This window comes from Podarcis muralis, chromosome 16 (genome assembly GCF_964188315.1).
Source record: "Podarcis muralis chromosome 16, rPodMur119.hap1.1, whole genome shotgun sequence".
Lineage (NCBI taxonomy): Eukaryota > Metazoa > Chordata > Lepidosauria > Squamata > Lacertidae > Podarcis > Podarcis muralis.
Window position 1 is genome coordinate 28,772,074 of NC_135670.1, and position 19,592 is coordinate 28,791,665.

General features: G+C 48.8%; 1 protein-coding gene across 14 annotated transcripts in view; it reads right to left on the reverse strand.

The window, feature by feature from the left end:
- Positions 1-6,803, reverse strand: part of HIC2 (HIC ZBTB transcriptional repressor 2) — a 177,362-nt gene extending 170,559 nt beyond the window's left edge. For 3 of the 14 annotated variants that reach the window (XM_028709682.2, XM_028709681.2, XM_028709679.2), the window contains exon 1: positions 6,247-6,473. The gene's annotated coding sequence lies outside the window, so the exon portion shown is untranslated. Of the gene's footprint in view, positions 1-5,155; positions 5,298-5,489; positions 5,608-6,246 lie in introns of those variants that run through there. The other 11 variants (XM_077920482.1, XM_077920483.1, XM_028709684.2 and 8 more) reach the window with 6 other exon arrangements.
- Positions 6,804-19,592: the final 12,789 nt, after the last annotated feature.

Sequence of the window (19,592 nt, forward strand, 5' to 3'; positions counted from 1 at the left end):
GGATTTCTCTCTCGCTTTTTAAAGTAATAATTGAGAGGACTTTTAAAGAGCCGAGTCTTGCTGGCCTCTGCTCACGTTCCTTTTCCTTCCTCTTTCTAACAGAGCCCAGCAGCGAGGAAAGAGGCGGCCGTTTCTCCTTCCAGGGGGGTGATCTAATACGTGGTTAATTCTCGCAAGTTTTAATGTGCCAAGATGCCCATTGTAAGCCACATCAAAAAGCATCCCAGAGATGCCACGTCGGTTATAAGGTTCGATGAAGGGCGGCTTTCGCAGGGAAGACCGAATAGGTTATGGAAACCTCTTGGAAGTTTGTAAGCACAGAGAAGGGAGAAGAAAAAGGGGGGGGGGAGAGAAAGAGGGGAGCATGGAGGTACAGTGATACCTCGGATTAAGAACTTAATTTGTTCCAGAGGTCCGTTCTTAACCTGAAACTGTTCTTAACCTGAGGTACCGCTTAACTAATTGGGCCTCCCGCTGCTGCCATGCAATTTCTGTTCTCATCCTGAAGCAAAGTTCTTAACCCGAGGTAATACTTCCAGGTTAGTGGAGTCTGTAACCTGAAGCGTCTGTAACCAGAGGTACCACCGTATAATAATGGTGCCCATTTCAAGACTTTCTTTACCACAGTAACTGCGGTACAATGACATGAAATATCTGTGTTATAGGACAAATTGTGGAATAGCAGCCGTATCAGCTCATGGAACGAAAGTGGGCCTTCAACCCACATGGACAAAAGTGGACCAGGCCTGAGGCCCACCTAGCACAGCATCCTCTTCTCAAAGTGACCAATGGGAAGCCAGCAATCAGGACCCGGCTGCAGCATCCCTCTCACTCACCTGAGATTCCCAGCCAACGGTATTCCGATGCACAAAGCAGAACAGAACCTTGGTCCTGTCTAATCCCCTTTTAAAGCCGTCTCAATTGGTGGCCATTGCTGCCTCTCGCCACAGCGAATTCCACCGGTTTAAACTACGGCCTGAGTGAAGGACTGGGTCTCTTTTGTTTGCCCAGAAAGCTCCCATCAGCCGCAGCATGCAAGGCCCAATGGTGGGGCATGATGGGAGTTGTAGTCTGGCAACATCTGGAGAGACATAGGTGTCCCTGCTCATGACGCTCAGGAAAGCTAACTAATAAACCGCGCAGGCAATTTGCTACCATTTTAGAATGCCGGAATCGGAAGAAGCCCGTCCGAGGGGCTCTAGGTCCAGTTAGGGCAGGATTTGGCCGCAGAAACTGCCACAAAGGTATAAACAGCAGCCGCTTCCGATCAGCCTGCAGAGTCTCCTACATCCAAGTTGTGAAGACACAATATCCAGTATTCTTCCGAAGCTTTTGGGGCCTGTGGGCGCGTTTGCAAAACAGGGGGGATGTTGTGCAGAAAAGCTCCACCAGATTGCAAAATCGCATGTGCTGTGCGTTAGAAGCGCTCACATGCTAAGCTGCCCCCAAGAAGGCGGGCACTGGGCCAAATGCCACTATCTGCAAAAAATCTGGCTGGGTTGACTCAATCCATGCTTTCCTATTACAACACACTGGGCTTTATCAAAGCGCCAACAGGCAATCCTTAAACCTCTCTTTGAACAACCTGAGTGGTACCGACTGCCACTTCTCTCCTTTAGCCGAGTCAAGCCCTGGAAAGGGTTTTCCATACGATTACGATTTAAAAATTCCCCGCTTTTATAGCCGGGCTTGGATTTCTCCGTAAGCAATTCAACAGCTGAGCCCTGTTAATTTTTTCGCCGCAGAGCCCAACGGAGGCGGCATGTCCAGCGATGCTGAAATGCAAGACCCCCCTCCCCCCACTTCTTCAGACCCCATTGAGCTTAGACTGTCACAGCCTGCATAATGGCTGAATCACAAATGCAATGCGTTTCCGCCTCTCTCCCCCCCCCCCCTTAAAAAAAAAAAACTTTCCAAGACAACATCTGCTGCAGAGTTGTTGAAACCAACTCGCCCGAAGGAGGCGAGGGGTCTTAAGCTGCGAGGAAACCAGAAGCACTAGCCTTAAGAAAGCAAGAGATTCCTGATTAACACAACTTGCAAATTAAAGGGGCGAAGTCAGACCCGACTGTAGAAAAAGAAATGCACGTGGGTTTGCCTTACAATACAAAAATAAAACTCTCTTGTGAAATGGCAAACCCCTACTAAAGAGATCTCCCATTAACATGCCAGGGCTTTCAAAGGAGCCATCTGCCGATGCAAAATTGGGATTTCATTTTGCAACAGCGAAAAGGAAAATAAAGACCATCCATAGGATCAAATGTCTTATTTTTCCCCCATGCCAGTGATCAGAACAATGCTGTTTGTGCGCTGCCCCCCCCCCTTAAGAAAACCGGTAATAGGCCATTTCTGGTTTTTTAGAGAGTTTACCACCAGCTTCCTCAAATTGCCTCACCTTGCTGGCCCTTTTTGTTTGTTTTCCTCAAAAAAAAACCAAAACCTTCAGCAGCATTGTAGGAAAATTTTTGGAACTGCAGCTCCCAGGGTTAGGCGTAAATCCATTTCAGCTTTCCGCCCCCCCCCCCACCCATCTAAAACCCTGGCCAAACAATTACAGAGCACCCATCCACCTCCCAGGTCTGAGGCTTCCTTATCACACAGTTGCTTCTGCTAAACTATCCAGGGCTGACAGACAGGACAGGAGCTTTACCACGTGACAGCTTAAAGCTTCAGGCATCTATATAACACACTTTTCAGGTATCGATAACAAGTTTCCCAGCCCGAGTCATTCAGCAAAGCAGCAGCAGCTTACACAAATTAAGAACTTGACGCTGTTTCTTTTACCTAGGTGCTATTCTCTACGGAGAGTTCCTTTTAAAAAAGAGAGAGAACTAAAAATTTATTTGGATGTTTACATCTTGGGAAGTTTGAAAATGGCATGCAAGATCCAGATCTTTTTTAACACAGAGACGTTGCTGCTTCTGGGTTTTTTGTTTTTTTTAAGAAGTAGGTGCATGAACATCTGAAAAGGTGAGCTATCGCATAGGAAGCATGGCTTGCATCCCCCTTAAGGACGGTCAAGATTAAAAACTCGCCCTCTTTTTTGACGCACGTCACTTTTCCAAAACAGCATTGACAGCACAACTTCAAACATGTCTTTCGTTGCACCAGTCCACTTAAGAGAATGCATGTGTGTGGAATGAATTTGGATCCCAATGGAACGAGAGATTTATGCCCTGGAGAGAACATATGAACAAATGTAAAGGGGTTTATTCTCAAATTTATTTTGGATCCCCAGTTGGTGAGATGACATGACGGAAGCAGGTGGTGGCACTGCTGGGATTTTTTAAAAAAGAAACACTAACTTCTGCACCCACTTAATACCATCTGTAGATCCCAGTGAAATCAACTTGATTTAGGTTCAGGTATCTTAAAAAAATATATATATATTTTTTTTTTTAAAAGGATAACCACTATGTATTCTGTTTCCAAACTCAGAAGTTTCTTTTTTAAAAAAAGGAATTCAACCTAAGCACTGTCGCAATTCAAGACTGGGTAGAAAGCATCAAAGTAGCCACCAACAGTTATGGGAATAAGTCAATTTCCCCTCATGTCACTGACCACATGTGGAATTGCAACAGCACAATCCTAAAGAGCCAATTATGACGCCTGATGAAAAGATGAAGTTTGGCTCTGGGGGGGAAAAAACAACCCAAATCTTTTGTTCGAAATAAGCCGTTTCTTTTCCTTTCCACCACTCATTATTCAAGCAACTATCTCCCCACTCTTAATGAAATTGTGTTTTATCTTCCGTAAAAAAACAACAACGAAAAACAAGAAATGCTTCGCGGTCAAAACAAGAGTTCTGTTTTTCCAAAGGGCTTCCCCCACCACCTTAACTCCCCCCCCACTCCCCAACCCACCCACCTGCCTTCAAACCAACATCACCTTTTGCCACGCATCTCTCAGTGTACAATTTTTTAAGGCTGAATTCGCTATGCAAAAAAATGCACCCTACCTTCCAATGTCCAAACACTATTCACAGAGTGGCCTAAGTGACACAACCGTCCCAGGAAATAAACATATTTTATTTCCTTTCAAGCGGGGAGGGGGGGTATTATAAGAATTTTTAATAGCTGGGGTTTTCTTTTCCAAAAATCTTAAGGGCAAAGTTCAAAACACCTCGCCAGCCAATGGCACAACAGTCATCGTGAGTAAAATGACTAAAAGAGAAGGACCCAGCTGGCATCTCTGATAAAGGGAAAAAAACTGTAGTGTGTTGGAGGGGGGGGTGGGAACTAAGGCGCAGGCACCCTCTTCTGCCCTCCCTGGTGCACCCATGTCAACCTGGGAGAAATTAAAAACAGGAGGTCTTTGAGCCTCTTCCCTTCCCTTCTTCCATAAGTTCACATTTAAAGGGTCCCTAAACCAAGATTCTCAGCAAGATCCAAATGGGCGACTTTCATTTGCAAATATCAGCCATCCAGTTAGAGAGGGAGAGCCTTTTTCCATGCAGAGAGGAACACACATTTCATTCATCAATAGCATCAAAAGTGACTAAAACTGCGCGCACACAGAGAGAGAAATGCCATTTCTCCACCAACAGCAAACTCAGGGAAAGCTTTCTGGTTGAAAATCCACAAACTTCGGGTTTCCCTTTTGCCTTTTGCAATGCACATCATACATATATACTGAAGTCCTTACTTAAGACTATTCCTCAATTGTTTCTTTTTCCCGGGGTGGGGAAGAAGAGAGGCTATTCAGTTCGGGGAGGGAAAAGGGCAAGCCTGACTCCCGGGCAGCATGAAAGTAACGCATTGCTGAAACGTGTGCGCCTTTCAGAGAGAGTATTCTTAAAGCAGCACATTTCAGAAAAAGGAAGAAGGAAAATCTAGAGATTCCCGAAAGGGATTCGAGGCTGCAAGGCTGGCGGCGGCGGCGGCGGCGGCGCTGCTGCTGCGGGAACCCCGAGAGTCCGCCCGGGGAAGGCAAGCCTCCGGTTTCTAGTCCCTTTGAATTTCGCAGCAGCAGCAACAAAAGCCCCCAGATCTTAACAACGCCCCACAGCGCCTGTGTCTCTTTCGCTCTCAATGGAGATGGAGGGGAAAGGAAGGAGGGGGGGGAGGCGCAAGCGATGTGGCAAAAGTTCAAACGCAGCTTGAAAGAGGGGCTCGGCCCGAGGGGGAAGAAAGGGAGGTCGTGGGGATGGGGTCACCTTTCCGTCGCCATCGAGGGGGGCTCCGCGGATCGCTTCGGCGAGGAGACCGGAGGGGTGGAGGAAGGGTCCAGCCCGAGCCACGGCCATGCCACGCCGGGTCTCTCCAGCGCCCCCCTCCGCAAGCCTTTCCCCGAGCCCGCCTGCCCCCCCCTCCAAACCAACCAACCAACCTCCCCCCACCCCGGTTGCAGGAGGAAAGGCTCGCTCCTGCCACAAACGCAAGCCTATGCAAAATGCAACGCCCCCCTGGCGCTCGCTTTTTCCATGTGCGCCCCCCACCCTCGCGCGCGCACACACCCCTCTCTCAAAATAATTGCTTAGCTGCACCCACCTCCAAGAGTGGGAATCAATGAGGGGGGGAGGGGAGAGCCGTCCATCAGGGGCCCCCACCCCTTCGCCCAGGGCTTGTCCAACGCGGAGGCAGCGGCGGCAGCTGCAGCAGCTTGGCTAATGCCCCCTTCCCTCCCTCCCTCCCTCCCTCTTCTACCCCGCCCCCTCCTCCTCCTCCTCCTCCTCCTCCCCCTCCCCCCGGGAGGCATGGGCTCAGCCATAGGGCAGAGCAATGCAAAACACCCCACACACACACACAAAGAGGGAAGGAAGAGGAGAGGGAGCCAGGCAAAGTTTGCAAAGCGAGCGGCCACGGCGAGTTGCGAGGGCTCTCGTTTCCAATAGCGCACTTTGCAAAAATTAAAACGGAGGGAGGGGGGGAATAATGCATAAAAAAGAGGCACGTTAATATTCTATATATATGTGTGTATGTATGTATTGCACACGCCGGGCTTCTGTTGTTGGGCTTGCACGCCGGGGGTGCAATTGAGGAGCCGCTGCAAAATGCCATCGCGGCTCCTCTCCGACGCGCACAGCGCGCTGCGCGGAGTCCGCTCGCCCTTCCTTTGTGTGGGCTCCCCGCGCGGACTTGGGGGGCGGGCTTTGCTTGCAGCGCAGCGCCAGGCAAACCCGGGCAACGGCGGCGGCGGTCCGGCCAGCGCCGCACACGTGTGCGCGCATCCGCACGGGCATGCATACACACCCCCTGCCGGGAGCGCGGCGGAGCCCCGGAGTCCCCCGCTCGGGCGGCCGCTTACCTTTTCGCCGGCATGCTTGGGGCCAGGGGGTTTTCCCGGGAGGGTCCCCCGTCGCAGCCACCTCTTCCACCACCTTCTCCGCCGCCGCCGCCTCGCTCCTCGCCTGTCCTCCCGGCTTATAGCAGCCCGTTCCTTATCTCACAGCCTTCCTCTCAGCGCCATCTTGTAAGCTGGTGACGTTGGGAGCCGCTCACCCCTGACCCACATTTGAATATAAGCCAAAATGGGCAAGGGAGGAGGAAAAAAAAAAGGGAGAGAGAGAGAGGGGGAAGGGGTGTGCGCGGAGGGGAAACGTGGAATGGGGGGAAGGAAGGCGCAAGAGCCACTAGAGGAGGAGAAAGGAACGAGCCTTTCCACGGCTCTTCCTCTTCTGCAACTTCGGGGGGTCAGCGTTTGCATTTGTTTATTCCTATCATTTTTGCTATTTGGGGGCGATGCGTCTTGCAAAAGCTGGAAGGGGCTGCGCGGGCAGCGGGAGGTCCCCTCTCACCTTTTGAACGCGCCCAGAAACACGCGCGCACACCCTCGCCGCCCGCTTCCCACCACACCCCCTTGCCAATTGCGCGCCGGCATCTGGAGAGCGGAGCGGAGTGCGCGGCTGGCCAAGCGGGCGCGCGTGTCTTCCCCGCGCGCGGAAGGAAAGGGGGGCTCCTCGGTCAGTCAGTCAGTCCATTCATTCATTCATTCCGTTTTAATTCGAACTCCCCCCTCGCCCTCAACTTCCCATATTTTCTGCCTGTGGTAGATGGAATGGAAAAGGAAGGCGCGCCATCGTTGCGCGAGCAAACCTTTTGGATGCAAGTTTTCTTTTGGGGAGGGTGGACGTTTTGGAAGCACCCACAGCCTTGTATAAGGGGTGGGGGAAGTCCGATTGTGGGCTGCCCGCTGTGTTTTTGGAGCTTCGTATGTGTTTATGCATCTTGGCAGATGTTTCGGGTTTGGGATATATTTGCAGCCCCGTGTAAATGCACGCGCAACGATTGGTTTTTGAAGCGCGCAAGTTCTGGAGGACAAGGAGGGCACGGTCCTGAAAGCACTTAAGGGCAGCGACGCTCCTGTGGATTATGGGGGCAGGGGAAGGGATGAGCTTTGTTTAAAGTTGTTCCGAGATAAGGTCCTCTTTTCTCCCCGTTTCCCGAGAGTGAACCAGCGCAGGGGAATTCTGTTCCTGTCTACTGGGAAGTAAATCCAATGGCGGTTGCTTTCAGCGAGACTTGCTCTCGGGTGAAAGTGGAGAGGCTGGCCGCCTAAGCACGTTCAATCGCCTATGAAAAGCGAAGATGTGTTGGTCCATAAGGAAACTTGAAACTTCTAAGGCTGCAAGCCTAACCCCACTTACTTGGGAGTGAGCCCCGTTGAATTCAGTGGGGTGTGTCTCAGAGTAGACCTGGTGAGGGCTTTGCAGACAAGCCTTGATGATCATCCAAAATGTCAAGCTGGCAAGTTCTCCAGAACCCTTTTGTGCTGAATCAGGAAGAAATATAGCACCAAAGCCCTGCATAATTCAATAAAAATCACATTTTACTAAATTCCATATACTATTTGGTAGGATAGGGGAGCGCAGAGAAGTAACCTCTTTTGTGGAATGGCTGTGCTGGCTGGTTCTGGTGGAGTTTCCAGCTTCTGGAGAGAAAAAACTGGGTTGCTGAAGGCTGCCATAGAACATGCTATGTTTTAGTCAACACATGCATAGGATTTGTGCCGCAGTTGTGGCAGAACCTTTGGGGGGACCCCTTCACCAGATACATGAAGTTCTGCCCTCGGTGGACAGATACCCGCACAGGGGCTTTATCAAATTTACTAATAGGGAGCTAACTCATCCCGAGTGGGTATGTAACCAAAACCTCATCTGTGCACGAGAGGGATGTTAATTAGCAGGTCTGGGGGAACCCCAAGGTTTGCAGACTTACAGCAAACAGATACACCCTAATCGTAAGGGAGGGGCAACAAAGCACAGCTGAATGAGGAGTTGCATGGCCACTGAATACGGGGAGGGAGTGGCAGAAAAGCAGGGGGAGGGATGGAATGGAGTGTTCCTGAAAAGGGCATGCCTTCTTTCATATGGGGGTGGAAGGATCTGGCCATTTGTTGTTCTCTGTTCCTCAAACTTCTTCCTTCTCCCCTCCCCTCGAGGCAAGATGGTCCTTCAGGGAGAAGCATCAGTCCCTGCATGGTGGTACGAAGCCAAAACATAGACCAATATGCTACTGTCATGCTGCTGACCTACACCTGACTCCCAACCTGACAGATGCTTTACTAGCTGAATTTGCTCAGAAATACCGTATTTTTCGCTCTATAGGACGCACCCGACCATAGGACGCACCTTGTTTTAGAGGGGGAGAACAAGAAAAAAAAAATCTCCCCCTCTCAGCTCAGCGCCCCTTCAGCGAAGTGACAGGAGAAACGGAGCCCCTTCCATTTCTCCTCCTGCTTCGCTGAAGGGGCGCTGCACAGCTCTCCCTCTCTGCTGAAGCCAGGAGAGTCTTGCTCTCCTAGCTTCAGCAAAAGGAACCCGAAGTCTCTGGAGTGCAGCGGGACCTCCCGCTGCGCTCCAGAGGCTCCAGGCTTCAGCGAAAGCAACGCGAAGCCTCCGGAGCGCGGAGGGAGCGCTCCATCTGCACTTTGGAGGCTTTACGTTGCTATCGCTGAAGCCAAGGAGCTTGCATTCGCTCCATAGGACGCACACACATTTCCCCTTAATTTTTGGAGAGGAAAAAGTGCATCCTATAGAGCAAAAAGTACGGTAGGTGTTGAGTTTAGTGGGACTTCTCTCCCTTCCTGCAAGTGCACTTAGAGGAAGCAACATAGCCTAGCAGGTAGGGTGTCTGCTTTGAATGCCAAAGTTCCCAGGTTAACTCAATGGCATCTCCCACTTGCTTGCCTGAAACCCTGGAGAGATGCTGCTCAGCGTAGACAACTGAGCTAGATGGACCGGTTTGTTCATCGCTGGTTTGCAAGGACGGCATCTCACTGTTTTGTAGCCAATCACGTTTGTCTACGTGGTGACATCACTGAGGGCAAACAAGCAAGGGCAGTGGCTATCCCAAGGTGGACTGTCCCAAATACCTTGGAAACACATAGCAGCTGGGATGACATCATGACGCGATGCAGCCAATCAGATTTGGCAATGGGCCAACATCCCAGGTAGCAATGGTTAAGTTATTCAGGATGAAGCCCGTTTCTCCCAGACAGGTGAAAGCATTCAGAAGCAATTGCAGAAGGCCCTCTACAGGGTGGTATTTTTTCAACACCTCACCCCACTTTATCTCAGCTGTAGTTTTAATTGTTCTATTTCGCTGGTGCTTTCTTTTTTAAAGTATTTATAATTTGCAGCCTGCCTCCTCCTCCTTACTATGGCCTCTTAGAAGGGTTATAAATTTTTAGAAAATAGTAATGTCTGGCCAGCTCAGTTAACCTTGTCTGCCAGTAACTTTGCTTTGATTGTTAACTTAAGAGTTAAGAGTTCAAAGTTTTAGACTCAGAGGTCTCTCATTCCAATCCAAAGGGCTTGGCCAGACAAATAGAGATAAGAGAGACCCAGCAAAGTGTCAGAAGAGACCCGACCTTTCGTCTTCTCCCTGCTCACAAAAAGAGAAGGAGACTGCAGATGTGGCAGCAATGGTCAAGCAGAGCTTGTATTCACACAAACGTTTATTCCATTTCCTCTACATTTCTCTAACTGTCCATCTCTATGTTATATCTGAGCTTTCACACTTGGGACAAAAGCCACTTCCCGAAAACCAAGGGAATATAGTGCATGCTTTCTGCTCGCTTCTGAGTTATTTGATTCCAGGGGGCAGGGAGCAATTTGCAGCCCCCCTCAAGCCAAAAAATTGTGGGAGTAAAGTGACAAAATTTGGGCATACAGTTCTTTCCTGCTGTTATCTTGGAGGAATAGGAACCTGCATGTGTGGAAAGGCAGCGGGGGCCGAAAGGAAGTAGCAACATTGTCCAATGATTTCTGTTGTTGTGTCACAACACGGCCACTGATGTGAATGAAATTTAGCGCATCATGCTGGTATATCGGTCAAAAAGCCACAGTTCCATAATGCAACAGGCTCTGCAGTGTGAAAGGAATGTTAGGAAACGAGACAGAAGCAGTAACATTATACAGCGGTACCTCGGGTTAAGTACTTAATTCGTTCCGGAGGTCTGTTCTTAACCTGAAACTGTTCTTGACCTGAAGCACCACTTTAGCTAATGGGGCCTCCGGCTGCTGCCGCGCCGCCAGAGCACAATTTCTGTTCTCATCCTGAAGTAAAGTTCTTAACCCGAGGTAATATTTCTGGGTTAGCGGAGTCTGTAACCTGAAGCGTATGTAACCCGAAGTACCACTGTAATCCAGAAAATGATTGCAATATTCCCCATATCTGGATACATCCTGAGAGTGCAAAAGGCAGGGAAATAATAGATAGGGATCAATCCAAGACGTTTGCCCACATTCCCAGGGATTGCTGAATGAAAATTCAATACTCTTTGCCAGGCATAGGCAAACTTGGCCCTCCAGATGTTCTGGGACTACAACTCCCATCATCCCTAGCTAACAGGACCAGTGGTCAAGGGTGATGGGATTTGTAGTCCCAAAACATCTGGAGGGCCGAGTTTGCCTATGCCTGCTCTTTGCTGTGTATAGATGGGAGAATCTGGCCCTGCCTGCGCGATACATGTAAAAGGACTGCTGTGCTACTTTAAACAGCCATGCCTGCCCCCAAAGCATCCTAGGAACTGCAATTCGTTACGGTTGCTGAGAGTCGTTAGGGGAACCATTTTCAAAGAGCTCAGGAAGAGGGATTGATTGTTGTAAACCACTTGGGGAAGTTTGGGCCATGGTTGCGTTTTCTGTCCTAGGAAAGGCTTGGCCCGTTGAATTTCTGCCTGCCACACCACTGTTAAAAGGCAAAAGAGCCCTTTTGTCATCGTCCCCCCCAGTGGCAAGTCCAAACCATGGAAAGAACACACATTTTGTAAGTTGCAAGCAAATTATGTTGCTTGGACTACTGCAATGTGCTCTACGTGGGGCTACCTTTGAAGGTGACCCGGAAACTACAACTAATCAAGCTAGACTAGTGACTGGGAGTGGCTGCCGAGACCATATAACACCGGTCTTGAAAGACCTACATTGGCTCCCAGTACGTTTCCGAGCACAATTCAAAGTGTTGGTGCTCACCTTTAAAGCCCTAAACGGCCTTGATCCAGTATATCTGAAGGAGCGTCTCCTCCCCCATCGTTCTGCCCGGACGCTGAGGTCCAGCTCCGAGGGCCTTCTGGCGGTTCCCTCACTGCGAGAGGCCAAGTTACAGGGAACCAGGCAGAGGGCCTTCTCGGTAGTGGCGCCTGCCCTGTGGAACGCCCTCCCATCAGATGTCAAAGCGATAAACATCTACCTGACATTCAGAAGACATCTGAAGGCAGCCCTGTTCAGGGAAGTTTTAAATATGTGACATTTTAGTGTATCTTTCATCTTTGTTGGAAGCCGCCCAGAGTGGCTAGGGAAACCCAGCCAGATGGGCGGGGTACAAATAATAAATTATTATTATTATTATTATTATTATTATTATTATTATTATTATTATTATTACTTGAGCTCATTCCTCAGTAGGTCTTAGGCAGGGAATACTACATACAGCGCATGGCCAGGAGGTGTGGAATGTCAAATGGCGGTGTGTCTGTGTAACAAAAGAGCTTTAAGGTTTACAGCAGGGTTTTCCAAGCTTGGGTCTCCAGCTGTTTTTGGACTACAACTCCCATCATCCCTGACCACTGTTTCTGCTAGCTAGGGATTATTATTATTATTACAATTGTTGTTGTTATTTATTGAAATATATACTGCCCTAAACCTGGAGGTCTGAGGGCAGTTCACAGAACAAAAACAAAATATAAAACCACAAAATATATAACCAAAATAAAAACAACCCAATAACAACCCCCCCAAAAAAACCCCCGCATTTTAAAAGGGCATAGGATGTCAATAAAATCAGCCTAAGACCTGGTTAAAAAGGAACGTTTTTGCCTGGCGCCTAAAGATGTATAATGAAGGCACCAGGTGAACTTCCCTGGGGAGAGCATTCCACAGATGGGGAGCCACTGCAAAGAAGGCCCCGCTCTTGTGTTGCCACCCTCCAGACCTTTTGAGGAGGAGGCACACAAATAAGGGCCTTGGAAGATGATCTCAAGATCTCTAGACAATTTGACAATAAATGAATATTTCCGACATGGGTTGCCATGCGTCCGGGTTTTTCCAGACATTTAAAACCGATTTTACAAAATTCCACCCGGACTCAATTTTGGATGGGTGAATCCCAGCTAAGTCTGGGAAATTCCGGACCTATGGCAGCCCTAATGCATGGTGTGGGTGCGACATTTAAAATGCCAGTTAGAAATAAGATGTTAACAAGCTCACTGGTGCAGCAGGAGACTTTTGCATGCGTAAGAATTGGCAGCTAAGTCTCAGCTGGCCTCATGCCAGACACTTCATTGGACTTTGCTGCAAGATTTGGGTTCCCAGTACACACAAGCTTCTTGCAGATTTTCTTTATTATTATTATTATTATTTGGGCCAGTCCGAGCGGCTCGAGATTGCGAGTCGAAAGCCCAATTCCCCGCCTGCCCCACCGATGCATCACAGATCTCAAAAAATCACCGATCCCAGCGATAGCGTCTTGACAAAGGGAAGTGTGATTTATCGGAGTCGAGGCTGCCAACAGCTTGCCAGTTTAGTGCCCGGGTAGAATTTAATTTCAGGAACGCCTCTCTCGGCACTTTGAGAATTGCCTGCCTTGCAAGGATTCTGAGGTTGCTCCCCAGCCAAGACAGCCTAAAGCTAAGGAAGGAATGGAATTTATCCCAGAAGAGCTATAAAAAGAGAGAGAGAGCGCGCTGGCACAAGCCGTGTGTGCGCGCGTGTGAGTGTGTGCATATGCAAGCACTGCGTTCAATTGCAGCTCTAATAAGGTCCGAAAGGGCTGCTGCAGTTGTCCAGCGAAGCAGTAATAGACCCAGGAAGCGTGGGCAAGCTTGATCAGCTCAAAAAGTTAGCCAGATTAGGGTAGCTGAGCAATGTAATTACAAACAGATGACCCACTCTGGTGGGACCCAGCTGCAACGAGCAATCTTGCAGCAAGCCCTTTGCAATACGATTAAAGCGAATTCTCCAGTATTTGTCCTAGCTGTGGCATCTCTCTTCAGAGTCTGAGCCACACGGTCATGGTTTCCGCTAAGTTTTTCATAGGGATGCCTTGCGCAGAGTTTGTCTCGCCCTAGCTGGCAGCTGCTCTCCAGGCTTCTGGGGAGAGAGTTTGCCACCCATCGCTGCACCAGTTCTCTTAATGCAGAGGTACTCTTTGGACTAAGGAATGCAGGTGGCGTTGTGGTCTAAATCACAGAGCCTAGGGCTTCCCAATCAGAAGGTCGGCAGTTCGAATCCCCGCAATGGGGTGAGCTCCCGTTGCTCGGTCCCAGCTCCTGCCCACCTAGCAGTTCGGAAGCACGCCAGCGCAAGTAGATAACTAGATATCGCTGCAGCGGGAAGGTAAATAGCATTTCCATGCGCTCTGGTTTCGCCAGAAGCGGCTTAGTCATGCTGGCCACATGACCTGGAAGCTGTACACCGGCTCCCTCGGCCAGTAAAGCGAGATGAGCGCCACAACCCCAGAGTCGTCCGCAACTGGACCTAACGGTCAGGGTCCCTTTACCTTACTCTTTGGACTGCCACACATGTATCCATTTTACAGATGGAAAAAGAGGATCTTTGGGTCCAGTTCTGGGTTGGGCATCTTAAGAAGGACAGGGGCAAACTGGAGCCTATCCAGAGGAAGGAAACCGGGCTAATAAGGGTCCTATGAAGAATCGTCAAAAGTCAGGCAAAAATGTTCCTGTTCAACCAGACCGTTCGCCTTTTATCTGTGGCCTTTTAGAAGCAGGTGGGATGTTTGTAATGTATTTCTCTTTCCTCCTGGGTTTAATGCATCTATAGAGTGCTTATTGTCTGCTTGTTTGCTTGTACGTCGCTCTGGGTCGCCCAAGATAAAGCAATTGCCAAATTTAATAAATAATAAATAAAATAACTTCCCAACAGGCAGGGCCTCTGGGGGACCAACCCGTATCATGGCATCCAGGGAGAGTCGTTCCTGAAACTCGGAGCGATTGAAAACTCAAGGACGAATCAGGCCGGCGGGTGAACAATACGGTTCACAAGCACCACGAGGCTGCGGTTTTAGCCATCTTCCGCATTGAACAGTCATCGTAGCCAAAAGCACGCCATTTCACACCGTGTAATGCGGGGTGACAACAGAGCAAAAGACAAAAGGGTTCAAGGGTTGAAGATTCTTCAGCTGCAGATAGAGGCCTGATTATGGGGCTTGGAAGGAGTTCAACCATTTTACTTGATGGTGTTTGGGGAGCCTTTACTTTCCGAGATCTGCCAATGGCTACATTTTTTTAGCCTCCATTCCTGCCCTCCCCATTGTTAAAACACAAAAGGGCACCCAGCCTGACCCTCACGAGACATAGTTAATTGGGGGAAAAGCCACCAGTCAACTGCTGGTGCACACACAACACAGATACCGTACAAAGGAAACAAAAATTGAACTGAGTGAAAAATTATTATTATTATTATTATTATTATTATTATTACTACCCCGCCCATCTGGCTGGGTTTCCCCAGCCACTCTGGGCAGCTTCCAACAAAATATTAAAATAGTCTGTTAAACATTAAAAGCTTCCCTAAAGAGGGCTGCCTTCAGATGTCTTCTAAAAGTCTGGTAGTTGTTTTTCTCTTTGACATCTGGTGGGAGGGCGTTCCACACGGCAGGTGCCACTACCAAGAAGGCCCTCTGCCCGGTTCCCTGTAACTTGGCTTCTTGCAGTGAGGGTACCGCCAGAAGGCCCTCAGCACTGGACCTCAGTGTCCGGGCAGAACGATGGAGGTGGAGATGCTCCTTCAGGTACACTGGACCGAGGCCGTTTAGGGCTTTAAAGGTCAGCACCAACACTATGAATTGTGTTCGGAAATGTACTGGGAGCCAATGTAGGTCTTTCAAAACCGGTGTTATGTGGTCTCGGTGGTCGCCCCCAGTCACCAGTCTAGCTGCCACATTCTGGATTAGTTGTAGTTTCCGGGTCACCTTCAAAGATAGCCCCACGTAGAGCGCATTGCAGTAGCATCAGCAGAAGCTGAGTGTCCAGATCAAGGGAAGAAATAGTACCACTCCATCCTGCCTTGTTCAGACCACACTTGCAATACTATGTCCAGTTCTGGGCAACACAGTTTAAGAAGGACATTGACAAGCTGGAACGTGCAGAGAGGAGGGTGACCCAAGATGATCAAGATGTCTCCGTACCCTTTGCCATTTTATGCAACCTACATGTGTTTCCCCCACAGAATTCCTTGGGAAGAGGGATTGATTGTTCTTAAACCGCTCTGGGAACTGCGGCTCTGTGAAGGGAACAGAGGAGTTTTCCTGGCAAATTTCAGCACCAGTTCCCAGGATTCTTGAGCGCAGTGGAAGCTGCAACCGTTTAAAGTGGTGTGGGTTAAACCACAGAGCCTAGGACTTGCCGATCAGAAGGTTGGCGGTTCGAATCCCCGCGACGGGGTGAGCTCCTGTTGCTCGGTCCCTGCTCCTGCCAACCTAGCAGTTCGAAAGCACATAAAGTGCAAGTAGATAAATAGGTACCACTCTGGCAGGAAGGTAAACGGCGTTTCCATGCGCTGCTCTGGTTCGCCAGAAGTGGCTTAGTCATGCTGGCTACATGACCCGGAAGCTGTATGCTGGCTCCCTCGGCCAATAAAGCGAGATGAGCGCCGCAACCCCAGAGTCGGTCATGACTGGACCTAATGTTCAGGGGTCCCTTTACCTTGTAATACTGCTTTAAGCAGGGGTCAGCAACCTTTTCCAGCCATGGGCTGGTCCACTGTTCCTCAGACCATGTGGTGGGCCGGACTATATTTGGGGGGGGGGGAGGATAAATGAATTCCTATGCCCCACAAGTAACCCAGAGATGCATTTTAAATAAAAGGACACATTCTACTCATGTAAAAACATGCTGATTCCTGGACCATCTGCGGGCCGGATTTAGAAGGTGATTGGGCCGCATCCGGCCCACGGGCCTTAGCTTGCCTACCCCTGGCTTTAAGTGTAAGGTGCAGATTTGGGCCCAGCTTCAGAAGCACTGTCCTGCTGGTTATCATCTGCCAGGGAGCGATCACAGGAGGGGCCTACTGTTTTGCCTTGTTTGGTGGTAGGGCACCTCCATCCCAAAGGCCCAGCCCTGCCCATTTGGCCCATTTTGTGCAAACCATTCCTACCTGCCCTGCAGCTCAAAGAGAAGCTAGAGGGTATCTGGGAAGTACATCTGGATTTCCATTGTGGGAAACAGATGTTCACATAGAAGGCCCTGTAGTCAAAGCCAGCAAGGATCTTGTTCAGGCTTCCTCAACCTCGGCCCTCAAGATGCTTTGAGACTACAATTCCCATCATCCCTGACCACTGGTCCTGCTAGCTAGGGATCATGGGATTTGTAGGCCAAAAGCATCTGGAGGGCCGTGGTTGAGGAAGCCTGAGCTTGTTACACCCTAATGGAGGCACTATGCTTCTGTTACTTTGGTATGAGGTATGTATGAAGATGCTTGGAGAAGGAGTGGTCACGTTTTGAAATGATGTAACCCATTTTAACGGGTGGCGCTGTAGGTTAAACCACAGAGCCTAGGACTTGCCGATCAGCAGGTCGGCGGTTCGAATCCTTGCGACGGGGTGAGTTCCCGTTGCTCGGTCCCTGCTCCTGCCCACCTAGCAGTTCGAAAGCACGTCAAAGTGCAAGTAGATAAATAGGTACCACTCCAGCGGGAAGGTAAACGGCGTTTCCGTGCGCTGCTCTGGTTCGCCAGAAGTGGCTTAGTCATGCTGGCCACATGACCTGGAAGCTGTACTCCGGCTGCCTCGGCCAATAAAGTGAGATGAGCGCCGCAACCCCAGAGTTGGTCACGACTGGACCTAACAGTCAGGGGGTCCCTTTACCTTTTTAATCCATTTTAAAATAAAAAAGACAAAGAACCTTCCCCCCACCTACAAGTTTGGCTGAAATGTCTATGTTCCTGGCATCTGCAGGAGCTTAAAATATGCGACCGCCTCCCCTATTTTTGTTTTTTGTTTAACAAAAAGAAAAACAAGAAAGAGATGAGGCACGGAGCAAGCCATCTGAATGGACCATTAGCACCAAACTCTAAAAATGTAAAGTCAAATAGGATAGAAAAGCTCCATAAATTTTTACAACTCCTTGGTGGGAAACACTGATTATTAAAACATGAAACCTTGGCTTTTCTAAAATGCTTAAAAGATTAATATAGAAAATGTAATACCAGGGGCTGCTGGAGGGATTTATTCGTAATGGGAATGTTAGAAGTTGTTTTAATGTAAAGCAAACATAACCACTAAGGAAAGATCAAAAGTGGAACCGACGCGAAGCTCTTGCAGGGAGACGAGGGCTGTCTAGAAACCATCGCAACTGTTTATGAGAACAAACCATTTCCCCATAAAGAACATGCGAAACAGGCGCAGACACAACCTCTGCTTCAGGAACGAGGGACTCGTGGCCCTCCAGTTGCTGCTGTTGGACTACAACTCCCATAACCCCTGACCATCAGCCATGCTGGCTGGGAATGATGGACGTTGGAATCCCAACAACATCTAGAGGGCAGCCTATTGGCGAACCAGGAATTAAGAAAGCAGCAGCAGCCGGGCAGATGGCAGCAGTAATGTACTAAAACGCTATCGAAAGATTGTAAGAGCAACAGTTCAATGATTTTTTTTATTTTTTATTTTTTTGAAAAAAAGGCTTTGCATGCCACCAAAAGACAGCGAGGCAATTCCCCAGAAGGGAATGTAAAGAAATAGAGGGTTGTTGTTGTTTAGTCGTTGAGTCGTGTCCGACTCTTCGTGACCCCATGGACCAGAGCACGCCAGGCACTCCTGTCTTCCACTGCCTCCCGCAGTTTGGTCAAGCTCATGCTGGTAGCTTCGAGAACACTGTCCAACCATCTCGTCCTCTGTCCTCCCCTTCTCCTTGTGCCCTCCATCTTTCCCAACATCAGGGTCTTTTCCAGGGAGTCTTCTCTTCTCATGAGGTGGCCAAAGTATTGGAGCCTCAGCTTCAGGATCTGTCCTTCCAGTGAGCACTCAGGGCTGATTTCCTTCAGAACGGGGAGGTTTGATCTTCTTGCAGTCCATGGGACTCTCAAGAGTCTCCTCCAGCACCATAATTCAAAAGCATCAATTCTTCTTCAAATAGAGGGTACGTTCTATCATATGTGGTGGAAATGTAAGGTCGTTTTTTAAAAATTAGGAAATTATTTATAATGAAATGAAAAAAATGTTTAGCGTAACCGTTAAAAAAAACCAGAAGCCTTTTTATTAGGTATTGTAGAAGCAGAGTTTCCAAAAGACCAGAAGAAATTGTTTATGTATGCTACGACGCCCGCCCAGATATTGTTAGCCCAAAGGTGGAAAGAGGAAGCAGTCCCGACCAAAGAAGATTGGCAAACCAAGTTAATGGACTATGCTGAAATGGCGAAATTAACTGGAAAGCTCAGAAATCAAGCTGACAAGAAATTTTAAAAATTATGGGAAATGTTTATTACATATCTGCAAAAGAATTGTAAACAGGTTAATACATTGGCAGGGATTTAAGGACTCTTGTAATTTTAGAGATGGTGTAGGGAATTTGAGGTAAAAAATAATTTGGAGTAGAATGGATATGCAGTTGAAAAAAACTATACACTATAAGCCTGCCAGATATTACTGTTTGAGTGGAATAATTTGGATGTGTATCATTTCGCCCACTGTAGAATAGTAGGAAGCCATTGAGCCAACATTTGTTCTCTGGACAAGGGTCTAAAATGCCACCTGGAAAATCCACTCTGGTTTCCTGGCTCCTGATCCTCTTGGCCCAAACTGCTTGTGACACTGATGAGCTTTCCTTCCCTCCCTTTCCTTTCTTTCTTTCAGTTCTGGCTCAGCTCAGAATTTTGCTCTTTTTATTATTGCTTCCCTGTGTGAAGGAGTGGGCATAAAGCTCTACTTGGCACAGGGAGTATTGCTGCAAGGTTTAAACCAATACTTCTACTACTATTATTATTATTGTTATCATCTCCAGTTTGCAGGATTTAATTTGTCTCTATTGCCACGTAATTTTCACGGTGGGCATTGCAGCAGAGAGACGCCTCGCTCGGCGCAAGGCTGCCAATCTGAGAACAGTAAATTGGCTTGCAAATTTCATTGGCATCACTGTACTCTTACACACACACACACACACACACACACACACACCAGCTAACCATAGGAGAGAGAGCT